Here is a 15401-nt window from a genome sequence, read left to right on the forward strand (position 1 = left end):
AACTTCTTTCCAACCCCGGGGTCCCTGGAAATCATCTCTTGCTGCACCAGGCAGCACTGACCATTGCTCTCTGAGAGCTTCCAGGCTCAGCCTCCATCCCAGCTCTGAGCTCCGGGCAGGGCCCAACTTTACTGTCCCTGGTCCTCCCCAGCCTCTGGGATCCTCCTGCTGCTGTTTATGTTTCCACTCTCAGAGGCTGAGTCCGAGTTCCTGGCTGGGAAATCAGACTCATACAAAGAGGCTCATGGAAAGAGGGGCAAATGAACCTAATTAGGCAACTGACTGATTTCTCCCACAATATGTGATGTCTCCCTCCTGAAGTATCCGGTCCATTCCTGCATCCTCCTCCATGCTACCTGGCCCAGGAGAGATGGTGAAGGATGCGTTTAGGAGGTCACAGTGCAGAAGGGACTAATTCTCTTCAACATAGTGATCCCAGTTCAAAGGATGGCCTAGATGAACAGAGACAGAAGAAGGCTCCTTTCTAGGCCAGCCCCTCTCTCCTGCTCTCGGGGAAAAGTGGAGCATCACTCGTGGGACACCACCCCTTCCTCTCGACAGCAGGTGCCTTCCTTCGCACCTGGGACTGAGGTATGAATGATGCTCTGCTGCTGTGTGTGAGAGCTTTGTAGGCTTCTCTGCCAGTGGCAGGTCCTGAATGGGGAGGAGAAAGAGTCTACCTTGCACTCCTGTTCCTTGCTCAGCCTCAAAACCAATGGCACAAGGACTGAGACCACAGCCCTGCGTGAGAGTCCAGGGAGCGTGAGACCCGGGGACACCCGGACACCCTGGCTTGCGTCATGCTCCCACAGGTCATGGTACATGCCAGCACTCAGTAAGATCTGAAGGAGCAGAGGCTGAGGGGAGCAGCAAATGAGAGAAGTACACACCTGCCATCCCAGCATCCAGGAGATGAGGCCAGAAGATCACAGGCCCAAGCACAGCCCGGCCAACCTAGCCACTTAGTGAGATCCCCCAAAATAAAAAGGGTGAGGACATAGGTTAGCATGGGGTCCCTGGACTTAATCCTCAGGACTGAAAAAAAGAAGGCCCCAGAGAAGCCACTGCTGGCCTCCCCACCTTGTGAGCATCGGGACCCTCAGATCTCCTGTCCCCCACCCAGCCATCCTCCCCCAGTGAGAGGTGATTAACAGCTCTCAGATCACCACTGCCATCTCCAGGCAAGGCTGGCGGGTGGAGTGCACTGTGCCCATCTGCTGTCTAGCACCAGCTCCAAGTGAGCTAATGGGGGAGACTGATGAGACCACACATGACTGCCAGTGTTTTTCATATGACAAGGAGACATATGGATGAGGACACGTAGGATATTCCTGTGCTCATTTAGATGAGAGAGAAAGAGCCAGTACAAAGGCAACTCCCAAACCTCTGAGTCTGCTGAGTGTAAGCAACATTTCAAGTCGAGGGAAAGCCAGTGCAGTCAGGAGTTTCAGTTCTTTGGCATATCTAGGAAAGGAGGATTGCGCAGACGTGATTTTCAGAAATGGATCCATCTGTACCCTTCTTCTGTCACTTGAAACATGACTGTAATGCTCTCCCTCCCTACTTGGGAGACTGGAGCGACCTCTGCTCCTCCCACACCCCTGGGTCACCTCTCCCTGGGCCAGTTCTGCCTCCTTGGATCCTAGGGTTGCAGCTTAAATGTCAGCTCCACAACAAAACATCACTCATTCTAAGACTGGCTTCCAGACCACTTAGGTCCCTGTGTTTGCCATAAAGAATGCCTCATCTATCATTTGAGGTGCTCGTCTAGTTTCTACTTTTGGATTCTATGAGCACAGAGCTGACTCTTCTGTGCATCCCTGCTAGGGCCTGCAGTTGGGAATAGTCATTCACTGAAGCATCATCCTCGGCGTGATGACACTAAGTATACCAGTCCGGGTTCACTAGAGGAACAGATTTAATACAAGAATAATATGATCCATAAAGGATTTACAAGAAGCCTTACAATGGCTGCCTCCAGAGTCAGGGGTGAAAGAATGCAAAAGGCCTGTCTTCTCTCAGGAGAGCCAAAAGGCCCAGTCAAAAGTCAAAGACCTGGAGCTCACGGCACAGTCCCCTGGGAGTCTGCATTGTGGAGCTGGAGTCTGCACTGTAGGCTGAAGAGTCTGCCTTGGAAGGCCGAAAGGCCTGCGCTGCAAGCCTGAAGACAGATGTCCAAGGGCGATGGTGGGGACTGGAGCTCCTCCTATGAAGCAGAAGCCTCACTTCCTCCCTCTTTCCCTTTTTATTCCATGCAGACTGCAAGCCTATTGGTGGGTGCCACCCACACCAGGGCGGGGCTTCCCAATTCAGTAAGTCATCACCCAGACACACCCAGAACTGTGCTGGGTCAATCTGCTGGGCTTTTCTTATTCGAGTTGACATCACAAGGAGCTATCACAACAGATGAGGCTTGTAGGGTGTGATTGGTTCCTTAGGACTCTGCCCTTCAGGATGAGAGCTGTGCCCTTATGAAAGGGGCTGGAGGGAGCCTGTGTGCTCTTCTCACAGGTGAGGGCACACAGAAGGCGACATCCATGAGGAGCAGTGCTCACCAGACACCTAGGGCAGGCACCGTGGCAGGGAACTTCCTCTTCCTCAGGACTCTGAGATGCCTTCCTGTTGTTTAAAAGTTACCTGGTCTCAGATGTTTTGTAACAGAACTTGAATAGGCCCAGACAGCCTCACATTTTAATGGGTAGCAAAGCACCGTGTTGAATATTTGCTGAATATTGAATAGATATGTCCTTGGCCATGTCTATCTGAGACCCAAATGATTCATCCCAATACATCTTCCCTATGAAATAGAGAGTGGTCTAAGTACAATAATGTTAAAATGTTTATGATGCTTCTGATCTATGAAATGTAACAAAACACCTCAAAACTTAGCAGCTCAAACCAAAAAGCATCACTGATTTGGCACATGAATCTACCCTTTGAGCAGGGCTTAATACACCTAGGATCAACTGCTGTGCATCCACTGTGTCACACTATATTGTCTGCTTGCCAGTTTCCCTAACTTGTAAAATGCCTGACGTTGGTTTGGGTTTTATTATTTTTGTGTCTTGCATTGTCAGATTGTCAGTTATAGTTGCTTTTTGTTCTCAGTTTTTATTTCTATTTCTGGGTGCGCTTGTTGCAGCTTCTGATCTTAATCTTTTGTGGGTGGAAAACAAGAGAGCCAAAAGAAGCACTGAACAGATTTCTTAAATATAGCAAATATGAATTATGGAATATATTTTAAAGGATTTGCATTATCTATTTGAACTAAATAGAATCTCATAGTCTCACTTTTTGAAAAATCCTTGTCCAATTTCTTGACTCTCTTTTGATAATTGAAGGCAAGGAAGCCAATTACTTTTGGGAAAATAGGATTTGGTCACCTGATGAATGTCCTATTAGACACAGAATATTCATGTAAATTTGCAGCATTAAAAGCACTTTTGTCTACAGCATGAAAACAACGATTGTTCACCTCAACTAAAACCAGTGTAGGCTTAGATTCCATCATGAAAATGACAGAGAGAGATTCCCTGTTCTTGCATGGGAAATTCATGACAAACTGAAAATACAGACTATGAAGATTTCTCTAAAAGCCCACTTCATGTAGATACTGCATAATCCAAAAAGATAATGAAAACCCAGATTTTCATTCCTGTGGCTCTAATTTAATGCCTGCCTTTAAGTGATGGAGTCAGTGGTACATAGGGAAAAGTATACTGCGCTTTACTGAAAGAGGCCATAACTTCTTTCATTTAGAGGATACAACCAGCTTGCTTAACCCACAATTAGTTACGTGTCTAATTGCTTACACAATTGATTGCAAACATGAAACCTTACTGGACAGACACTTCTGACAGTGTATTCTCAAGGCCTGCCAATGCCAGTAGTTGCCTAAGATGCCCAAGAAATCTACCTGAAGGACAGAGCTGGCTCTGTATATGGACAGAGACGGACATTACAGAAATTGTATTTGAACATGGCACGCAGACTAGACATTGGCAAAGAATAAAGTGCAATGAAGAAACTTAAATGTAGGTTTTCAAAGGAGCCATGGATATGGCTTTTCAGCTAGTGGAGTAGCATGGAAATCAACTGAAATGGACGTCAAAGTTTTTCCCTAATGAAGTGTTGCTGTGATTTTGTCTTCGTGGTATTGGGAAAGCACCAATGGGAGCATTGTGATATTCCAATCAGCACTGGAAAGAGAGGCTCTGGTGGATTTTATTGCCATCCACCCTAAACTTAAATATGTTGGGGAGACTGTCACAGGAAGGGGTGGATACAAGCATGACATGCAATGCACTGGGCAAAACATTACTGTATGAAAAAGTCCAGAGAATCGAAAGCTTTCTGCCCAGATGTAGTTGGTCATTTGCAATATTTTAGCCAGAGTTTCTGCTTGTTCTGTGCACAAAGAAGAGACATGGAAGGAAGATTACAGGCTAGCTGTTGTGTTCCTAGAGACAAGGGTGCATTTACACTGTTTTTGGAAGGAGTTTAAGGACTACATTGCCACTCAAGGCTGTGAAGGCAGCCTCAGGACTTGCAGAGGTCATTGAGCTGTGGTTATGTGACATCACAAAAAACTGCACTGTGCGAGACAGCAGTGACTTAAGCTTTTCTTCTGCTTGGAGACCTACAGAAGCAAAAGGACAAGCAGAAGAAGGGGAGGAAGGAGAAAAGCGAGAAGAAAAAGGAAAAGAGGAAGAAGAAAAATAACAAAAGAAGGAGAAGTAAAAGAAAAAGATGGAGAAGAAGGAGGAAGAAGAGAACTAGAAGGGGAAGAAGGAGAAAAAGAAGGAGGACGAGAAGGAGGAAGAACACAGCACATGGTACAGTTGACCCTTTCACGCTCTCCATGCAGTTTTCTCTTCTCGGTTTGGCTGGGACCTGCACATGGTGCCCTGAATTAAACTGGGAAAGGGATCCGCTGATGCACAGGGAAGAGAACCATGAGGCATGGTCGGAATCGATGTGCAAGCGCGGAGACGAAAGCGTGCAGGACACACATGTGAAGTGCATCTTCCGTGCCTCTCTGCTCTGTCTAAACGGAGTTCATGCTCCAATTTCAACTTAGCACACAACGCAGATTCCAGTTCTCCCTCCCTCTTTCCCCACCTGCAGCTCCCTCCTCCAGTGGCAAGGAGCTGACTCCATTTCTTTGTCCAGTGATCCCTGCATGTACCCAGTAACCCATCACCTCCGGCAGGGCTTCCTGAGCTGTGTCTACACCACCTGGCTCTGGACATCCATGTCAGCCCATCCTCCCCGGCATGACACCCTTGTTCCTGGCTCCATCCTCTCACTTTGCCCTGGTCCACATCCATGCTTTCACCCTTGTCAGGAGTCGCACCTTGCCTTGGGCTGTGCGCTCTGCAGCTCAGACCGGTGGGAAGACAGCATCACTCTGCCTGCCTGATGGATCATGCACAGCATTGACCAGGAGGAGAAGGGGAAGAAACAAAAGGAGGAGGAGATGGGAAAGGAGAGAGAGCAAGGACCACTGCAGCAGCTGTTTTCCAGGCATCGTCTGTCGAGTTAGAAAGTTTTCTTCCACGCTTTCATTGCCAATGTGTGTGTATGTGTATGTACTTAACATCAGTTCATTATGCATGTTAAGTTTTATTAAAATATTTTCTGTAGGTATATATTGAAATAGTCTCATATAGCTTTTCTCCTTTTCACACATTAAAAGTGTTGCAGATTTCTTATACTTTTAAGGTCATTAATTAGTTAAACTTTGTCACATTTTCATTTATCTTTTAATATCATTTTGACTATTATATCATTCTTTGTAAAGTCTGGTGTTAGTTACCTCTCTGTGTTGTGATACATTTCTCATTCTGCGACTTCTAATCCTTTTTTTTTTTAATACACTTGTTGGTTTTCAAAAGTTAAATGAAGTTTTCATTCCTTCCTAAGGATGTAGGGATATAAAACTAGAGAAGTAATTTTATTGGATTTAGCATTATGTAGGGTTTCCTGCTTGTTAATGCATAGGTTTCGTTAAACGACATTTTTCTAGGAAATTCTCTACTTCGCGTAAATATTAAATTGACTCAAAGTTATAATTTTTTCATTCTATTTGTTTTCACCAGCTGCATTACTCCTGGTATTTATTACATGTGGTGTTTTGGATCAAAATAGGAAGTACTTTATTTCAATAATTTTTTTTTGGTACTGGGGATCAAAATTGGGTCCTTGCGCCTGTGAGGCAGGTGGTGGAATCACTGAACTAAATCCCCAGCCCTCAATAAATGTTTTTATGACAGTTGGACATCTAGAAAAAAGAAGTTAGAGCCTTATTTTCACACAATGCATAGTGTAAATTCTTCATTAATAAAAATAGATAGTAATAGCAAAACAAAACCTTTAATTTAAAGATTTTTTTATATCTTTAGTAGAGGGAAAGAGGGAAAGGGGTTTTCAAAAGGACAAAAATCATTAAGGATAAAATAAAAGATTATGAAATTTATTTCACTACATTAAAATCTTCACTTTATTAAAAGTTGATGTAAAGAAAATGAAAAGACAAGCCACAGAATGAAAGAAAAACTAACAAAGAACTAATATCCAATCTGTACAAAGAAATATAACAAGTCAATGAAAAAAGACAGATAAATAGAAATATGGCTTAAAAATAGCAAGTTGGATAGCTTTAACCAAATAAGATATCTAGTTGTCCTTAAATGTAAGAAGAAGTAATCAACTTTCTCATGACATGGAAATTGAAATTAAAGCCATTGGAAACCGCAGTTGAGATTGCACTTAAGTCTCAGTACAGAAAGTGCTGCAGTGATATACGCAGCTGGCAGTGGCTAGCAGTGACAGTAGAAACTGGAACCGACAGTACTGACACTTTGGATAGCCTTTGGTATCATCTAGTGAAACCCAGCCCTGTGAACCTGTGAACATTCAGGATGCTGCTGGGTCTTCCTGAGAATCTTCTTGCTTGTGAGCAGCAGAACACATTTAGGTGGAGATTTAAAGTAGCTTGAACATAGAAAGTACTTGTTATAGAATGGACACATACACTGTGCCAAGTTCCTGGAAATATTACTCAATAAGGGAAGACAAAATCACACTCGCCTGACCCAATGTGAATGTTTCTCAAGGCACATTGTTGAGGAAAAAGGCCAAAGACCCTGTCCTGGAGTCCAGCGTGATGGGGTCACACCGAATGCCAGGTCATGATGTTTTGGTCCCAATCTGAGTCTCACTGTGGTGGCTCTACAGGTCCCTCCTATCTGGCCCAGTGGGGTGAATGTCCTCACCTCCTCCTGTTCTCCCACCTCTCAGTTCCTCCTCTGTATGCCTGCAGGCATCTTGGCAGGGTTTGGAACATGGCGGGTGAGACCCAACCTTTGATCTGTGCATGACGTTAGTTTTGTTCAGAGCCCTCATTTCTAGTCAGCCACAGCGTACCCCAATCACCCCTTCCAACCTGGAGAGCTTCCCTCTGTCCTCGAGGCTCTACAGACTGTCTCCCTGTCTCTCATTTTCAATTCCTTTTCTCCAAAGCATCATTCATTCATCCATTCATGTCATCCTGTTCTCGGTCAGCTCCCTCTAGGCTAGAACTAGAATAATGATTGGGTATCAATGCTCTAGCTGCTTCACCACCAGTTCTTGCACCAGTGTAACAAACACCTGGGACTGAATAAATGTTGGTTGACTGAAGGATAAAACAAGTGGGAAGCCCACATTCTGATCCTAGGAAGGTGATTTCTGCTGGGAGTGAGGATGAGGATGGAGTGAGAAGTTGAAAGCTTGTATATATCTGTCACACATTGTTTTTTTTAAAAAATAAATGAAATAATTTGAAGCATATAATGTAAAAATGGTTAACAGTATGTATTAGTCACTTTCCCATCCCTGAGACAAGATAACAAAGGCATACAACTTAAAGGAGCAGAGATTTTTTTGGCTAATGGTTTCAGGGGATTCAGTCCATGGTTAGCCTGCCCCAATGTATGTAACATCATAGTGGAAGGGCTAGTCAAGGGGAATCTGCTCAACTGATGGTAGCCAGACAGCAGAAAGAAGGAAGGAGCAGGGAACAAGAACATACCCTTCCAGGTCACGTCCCCCATGACCACCTCCAACAAAGCCCCACCTCCTAACAACACATTCAGCTATGAACTGAATAAATGAACCCACTGTTGAGCACAGCACCCCATGAGCCAATCACCTTCCAAAAGCTCCGCCTCTGAACCCATGAGACTTTATGGGAATATTTTAGAGCTAAATCATCACACAGACATTAATCTCAGTTGTGTATAAATAGATTCCTATTAAATTATTTTCTTCACTTTCTGGTATACTTGAAATATTTTTTATTTTTTACCATAAAAAGAAAACCACCTTGAATATATGGCATGCTAATTGCTGCTCTATGTATCTGTGTAGACACAATATACCTGTGGTATAGATAGGTAGATAGATAGATAGATGATATGACATTTCCTTTAACCTCAGTATATTACAGAGATATGCAGACATAGAACACATATTTTGGATACAACTATTAATATTTTCTCCAAATTAAGTAGGAAAATCTAGCTGTATGATTGGAGAACTGTTTATGTAGATCAGTGATGGTGAACATTTTAGAGCTTTCAGTGTATGCCTGCTGCGACATACATGCCATAGGTTCACCACTGCTGATGTAGATCATATGAACTTATACTCACCTCTAACAAAATTTATTATTAACGTTGTATTTGTAATTATTCCTTAGATTTTTCAGGAAAAAAATCAGGCTGCAAAACTCAATGAATGAACCGCCGGCTGCAATGATATGAGATACTACTTTTGTAAATATTACTTTTGTAAATACAGTGTTTTATTGGACAGCTTTGGTTCCAGAATATATTGGCAAATATTCAGTGATAAGCAGTACCCAAGTGGGGTGGATGACGAAGTCAAAGTTGAGCTTGGCTCTGGGGTTCATCCTCGCCAGCCTAAAACCTGTTCCTGCAGCTTGGTCTAAATACGAAGCTCTTTCCTGTCATACACATTGCCCCGCATGGGGATGTTACTTCAAAGCCAGGTGGCCACAGGCCCCTGCATAAACCCTCCTTAAGGACAAGAGATAGTATAGAACTGGATATATGTTCCACTTTTCTTTGGCCTTCTGTGGTCTCATTCCCAATTCTCCTCAAAGAAATTATCCAGAATACTGAGCAAATAAGATAAAGTTAAAGAGAACCTGGTAAAGATGGTGGAGTAAGAGGACAAGTCCTCTGCCAGAGAAAAGTGGCAGAAAGTTCACCTAGAAGAATACAAGACTTGGTTCTGCGTATTCAAATATTTGAAGACTGTATGGAATTTCCCTGTTTCATCCCAGAAAGTAAAACAAATAGCCATGTGCAAAAATGAGCTATGCAGATCTCAAAAGAGGAAAGAACTTGCTAACAAATGGCAATGTCCAGAAAGCCTGAGATGGTCAGGTGACATCTTGCTGTGCCTGTTTAAAGGAAACAGTAAGATCTTGAAGTTTCTTCCCAATTCTGTGACACAAAACTGTGATCCTTGCACTTTTTGTGCTGCTCTTTTCCCAAGGAGGACCGACACTCCTCTACTTAGTGTGAATCTGAAGCCTCTGGCACCTATGTGCAACAGCCTAGTGTCACAGAGCTTGAGGAAGGGAATGGGTGCTGCATGCAGTACACATACCGCATGCAGGTGTTCAGAGCTCTGGTGCACACTCCCCATTTCCTCCACTCTCTGGAGCTCTGGGCAGCCTGTGGCGCTGCTCCTGCTCTCAGAAGGCTTCCTACTGTCTTGAGCAGTTGTCTTTATTGTCACTCTTTTTTGTACTTTTTCTCATGCTTCCCATTTCTCTTTATTAATTATATTGGTATATTTAAGGTGTACAATATAATGACATTCATCATTGGAAATTTGAACCTTTACATAATCCATCTTGGTTCTTATTCTTTCCCCATTCCCCTGCCCTCCCTTCAACCCCTCCATCCCTCCCTATCTACAAAGACTTTGTTTCCATTTTTTCTTTTTCTCATATTAATTCCATTCCCTTCTTTCCTTTCCCCTCCCCCTCCCACTTCCTTCCCCTTTGCCCCTTTTCTTTCTATTTCATATTATCTATTATACCTTTTAGTCCTTATTTACACTTTCAGTATCTCACACTAGAGAAACTATTCAGTATTTACAACACATGTGTCCTATTTATTTCACTTAAGAGTATCTCCTAAATGTACATTCATTTAGCTATAAATGTCTCTGGTTTCTCATTCTGTATGGCTGAGTAATACTCCATTTTATAAAAAAAAAAAAACCCACATTTTCTTTATCTAGTCTCCAGTTGATGGGCAATTGGATTGTTTCCAAGTTTTAGCTATCACAAATTGTGCCACTATGAACATGTGTACACATGTATCACTGTGGTATGATTTTTTAAATTCTTTGGGGAAGACACCCAGCAGAGAAATAGCTGGGTCAAATGGGACTTCCAGTCCTAGTACTTTGGGGTATCTCCACGCTGATTTCTACAGTGGTTGCACCAGTCTGCACTCCCACCAGCAGTGGAGCAGGGTTCCCCTTTCCCCACAGCCCCACCAGCATTTGTTACTGGTTGATTTCATGATAGCAGCCATTCTTTCTGGGGTGAGGTGGAATCTCAGCATTGTTTTCATTTGCATCTCTCAAATGGCCAATGATACTGAACATTTTATCATATGATTATTTGCTATTTCTACTTCTTTGTCTGAGAAATTTCTGTTCATTTCAGATGTCCATTTTTGGATTGGGTTTTTAATTTGGGAGGGAGGTCTGATTTTTTAAAGTTCTTTATAGATTCTAGATAGTAGACCTTTGTCTGAGGAACAACAGGTGAAAATTTTTTTCCACATTGTGGGCTGTCTCTTCACACTGTTGGTGGTTTCTCTTGCTGTGCAAAAGCTTTTTAGTAAGAAGAAATCCCACTTGTTGATTGTTTGTGCTAGTTCATGGGCAACTGAGGTTTTGTTCATAAAATCTTTTCCTACACCAAAGTCTTCAAGAGTTCTACCTAACCTCTGTTCCAGCAGGTTCAGCATTTCTGTTTTAATATTTAGATCTTTAATCCATTTAGATTTTAATTTAGTGCATGGTGAGAGATGTAGGTCTAGTTTTAATCTTTGGCACATTGAAACCCAATTTTTCCACCACCATTTATTAAAGGGGCTATCTTTCCTGCAGGGAGGGTGTTTGGCTTCTTTGTCAAAGACGAGGTTGCTAAGTGTGTCTGGTGTTGTTTCTGCATCTTCTAATCTGTTCCACTGGTCCTCAAGTCTGTTTCTTTGCCAGTACCATGCTGTTTTTATTACAGTAGCTTTGTAGTATAGTTTCAAGTTGGGGAATGTGATACCTCCTACCTTGTCTTTATTGCCTCATATTGATTTTGCTATTCTGGGTCTCTTCTTGTTCCAAATGAATTTTTGGATTGTTTTCTCCAGGTCCATGAAGTATGCTCCTGGGATTTCAGTTTGGATTGCATTGAATCCATATAGCAGTTTTGGAAGTATGGCCATTTTTACTATGTTGATCATTCCTACCCAGAAGCAAGGGATGTCTTTCCATTTTCTGATATCATCTTCAATCTCTCTTTTCAGAGTGCTATAGTTTTCAGAGAAGAGGTCTTTGATTTCTTTTGTTAGGTTGATTCCTAGGTATCAATTTTTTGGGTGCTATTGTGAAAGGAATTGATTGCTCTTTTTCTCTCTCAGTGAGTCTGTTGTTTGTGTGCAGAAAAGCTATTGATTTGTTTTGTGTTAACCTTGTATCCAGCTACTTGACTGAATTTGATTATTAAGTCTAAAAGACTTTTGGTGGAGTTCTTAGGGTCTTCTATATAGAGTATCATGTCATCTGCAAATAATGACAATTTGATTTCTTCATTTCCCATCTTTATTCCTTTTATTTCTTTCTCTTGTCTAATTGTTGGGGCTAATGTTTCCAAGACTATATTGAACAGGAGTGCTGATAGTGGACATCCTTGTCTTGTTCCTGATTTTAGTGTGAAGGATTTCAGTTTTTGACGATTTAGTATGATACTGGGTGTTGATTTCTCATAGATGGCTTTTATCAGATTGAGGTAGAGTTCATCTATTCCAATTTTGGTGGAGTTTTTAATCATAAATACATGTTGCCTTTTTTCAAATGCTTTTTCTGCATCTATTGAAATGATCATATGGTTTTTGTCCTTGGTTCTACTAATATAGTGTATTCCATTTATTGATCTGCATATGTTGAACCATCCCTGCATTCCTGGGGTAAATCCCACTTGGTCAAGGTATATGATCTTCTTGATGATCTTCTGCATTCTATTTGCCAGTATCTTATTAAGGATTTTTGCATCTATGTTCATTAGTGAGATTGGCCTATAGTTCTCTTTTTCGGTTGGGTCTTTCTCTGCTTTGGGGATCAAGGTGATGCTTGCTTCCAGGAATGAATTTGGGAGTATTGCTTCCTTTTCAATTTCATTGAAGAGTTTAAATAGTAGTGGCAGTAGTTTCTCTCTAAATGTCTTGTAGAATTCAGCAGTGAAGTCATCAGGACCCAGGTTTTTCTTAGTTGGTAAGTTTTTAATTACATTTTCAATTTCATTTATTGATACTGGGTGGTTTAGAATTTTTAGGTCATCTTTGATCAACTTTGGTAATTCCCTTGTATCTAAGAATCTGCCCGTTTCTTCTGTATTTTCCATCTTATTCGCATATAGATTCTCAAAGTAGGTATTGATGATCCTCTGGATTTCTTCTGTGTGCATTGTAATTTCATCCTTTTCTTTCCTAATTGCATGGAATTGGGCCTTTTCTTTCCCATTTTTGGATAAGGTTGGCTAAAGGTTTGTCAATTTTGTTTATTCTTTTGAAGAACCAACTCTTGGCTTCATTGATTTTTTTGTATTGTTCTCTTAGTCTCCATTATATTAATTTCTGCCCCAAACTTTATAATTTCCTCCCTTCTATGGGCTTTGGGTTTCTCTTGCTCTTCTTTTTCTAGAAGCTTGAGGTTCAGCATCAGGTTGTGTAATTGAGCTTTCTCTGTTTTCCTAATGTGAGTATTCACTGCTATGAATTTCCCTCATAAGCCTGCTTTCATTGTGTCTCATAGATTCTAATAGGTTTTATTGGCATTGCCATTCAGTTGTGGGAACTGTCTGATTTCTTCTTTAATTTCCTCTGTGTCCCCTTGGCTATTCTGAAGTGTGTTGTGCAGTTTCCATGTGTTTATGAAATTCTTGTGGTTTCTTTTGCTATTGATCTCCAATTTCATCACACTATGGTCTGATAATATACAGGGGATAACTTCAATTCCTTTCCACTTACTTAAACATGTTCTATGAGCTAGTATGTAGTCTATTTTAGAGAACAACCAGTGGAAAGAATGTGTATTCTGATTTTGTGGGGTGGAATACTCTGTAAACATCTGTTAAGTTCACTTGTTCAAGAGTTTAATAGAGTTCTAGTATTTTATTGTTTATTTTTGGTCCAGTTGATCTATCTATTTGTGACAGTGGGGTATTGAGGTCCCCCACTACTACTGTATTAGTGCTTATTTGATTTTTCATGTCCATTAGTATTTGTTTTATACAGTTGGGAGCACTAGGGTTTGGTGCATATATGTTTACGAATGTCAACTTTTCCTCTTGGATTGTTCCTTTTACAAGGATGTAATGTTCTTCTTTGTCTCTCTTAATCAGTGTTGGCTTGAAATCTACTTGATCTGCAATGAGGATAGCTACTCCTGCTTTGTTTTGGGTTCCTGTCACATGGAGTATTGTTTTCCACTCTTTAACTTTCAGTCTATGAATTTGTTTTTGAATTAAGTGTGTTTCTTGTATGCAGCATATTGTTGGATCTTGCTTCTTGACCCATTCTGCCAGTCTATTTCTTTTGATTGGTGAATTGAGACCATTAACATTGATGGTTATAATTGATATGTATTGACTTATGCTTGTCATGACTTTTTCTTTTTGTTGGATTCTCCCCTGTTGCATTTAATTTCTTATCATGCCTGATGGATTCATTCTGCAGGGCTTCCTGGGTTTGTGATCCTCATTGTCTTTCCCTAGGATATTTTTTGGACCACTGGTTTTGTATTCATGAATTTCCTAATGTGGACTTTGTCATGAAAGCATGTTATTTCTCCATCAATTTTGAAAGATAGTTTTGCAGAGTACATCAATCTGGGTTGGAGGTTGTTTTCCTTTAGGGTTTTGAATACATCACTCCATGCTCTTCTTGCCTTGAGGGTTTGTGTTGAGAAGTCTGCTGTAATTCTGATGGGCTTTCCATTGTATGTGATTTGTTTCTTTTCTCTAATTGCTTGTAAAATTTTGTTCTTCTTTTGGGTTCCTGGAATCTTAACTATTATATGCCTATGTGTAGATTTTTTAATCACATCTAGTTGGAGTCCTCTATGCCTCACTTATCTCTATGTCAAGTTCTTTCTCCTTGTTTGTGTGGTTTTCTGCCAGTAGTTCTGTGAACAGTTTTTTTTTATGCCATCTGCACTCACTCCTGTTTCTTCCTTGACTCCAGTCACTCTGATGTTGTTCTTCTTTGCATTGTCTAGCAGCTGCTGAATTGATTTCTTGTGGTCCCTTACTATTTTGAAGCAATTTTTCTTTTCCTCATCACTAATTACAATCCTATCTTCTATATTTGAAATTCTATCCTTGCATTGGCTCATTCTGCTATGTAAACTTTCAGTGGAGTTTTTGATCTCCCGGAAACCTGTTTGCATCTGTTTTATGGATTCCATTTGTTTCCTATGTTGGAATTCTATCATTTTCCTCAGCTCCTCTATTTTTTTAAATATGTATCCACTCTAGATTTATTAAGCATGTCTTGTACTATGGGCATCATTCGTGCTGTCATCTGAGAAATTATTTCTGATTTCATTTTTTCCAGGTCCCCTTTTGTTGCCAGTTCAAGGAATCTAGGTGGTTGAGTATCAGATTGTTCCATCTCATTTCCCTTTGGGGTTTCCTTAGGTGATCTGGAAGTCTGGTTTTGGAACTTATTTACATGTGTTCTCATTTCAACAAATGCAACCTACTGTGTTTTTGTTGAGGTGACTTTTTGCTCACCCAGCAGTCTTGAATTCTCAGCAAGCCACAGAACAGCCTTTACTGTGCTGCTCACCAGTACACCAATTCCTGGGTTCAGAGTGGTGGCCTTCTAGATCCCTGAGCTGACCTGTTGTCTGGGTGGGCTTCTGTCTGGGGCCTGAGCACACTTGGGGTGCTATCTAGGCATACATCTCACTGGGGGCCCTATGTAGCTATTATCTGGGAGGGCCTTTGGTTGGAGGCTGTGCACCCCAGTTTCTATTGTCTGCACAGGCTTTGACTAGGGACTCCTCACACTTATCAATGGTATCGGGGC

The sequence above is a fragment of the Heterocephalus glaber genome, unplaced genomic scaffold, assembly GCF_053883595.1.
Source record: "Heterocephalus glaber isolate CG9 unplaced genomic scaffold, H.glaber_assembly_v1.0 deba00001724, whole genome shotgun sequence".
In the NCBI taxonomy this organism is placed as follows: Eukaryota; Metazoa; Chordata; class Mammalia; order Rodentia; family Bathyergidae; genus Heterocephalus; species Heterocephalus glaber.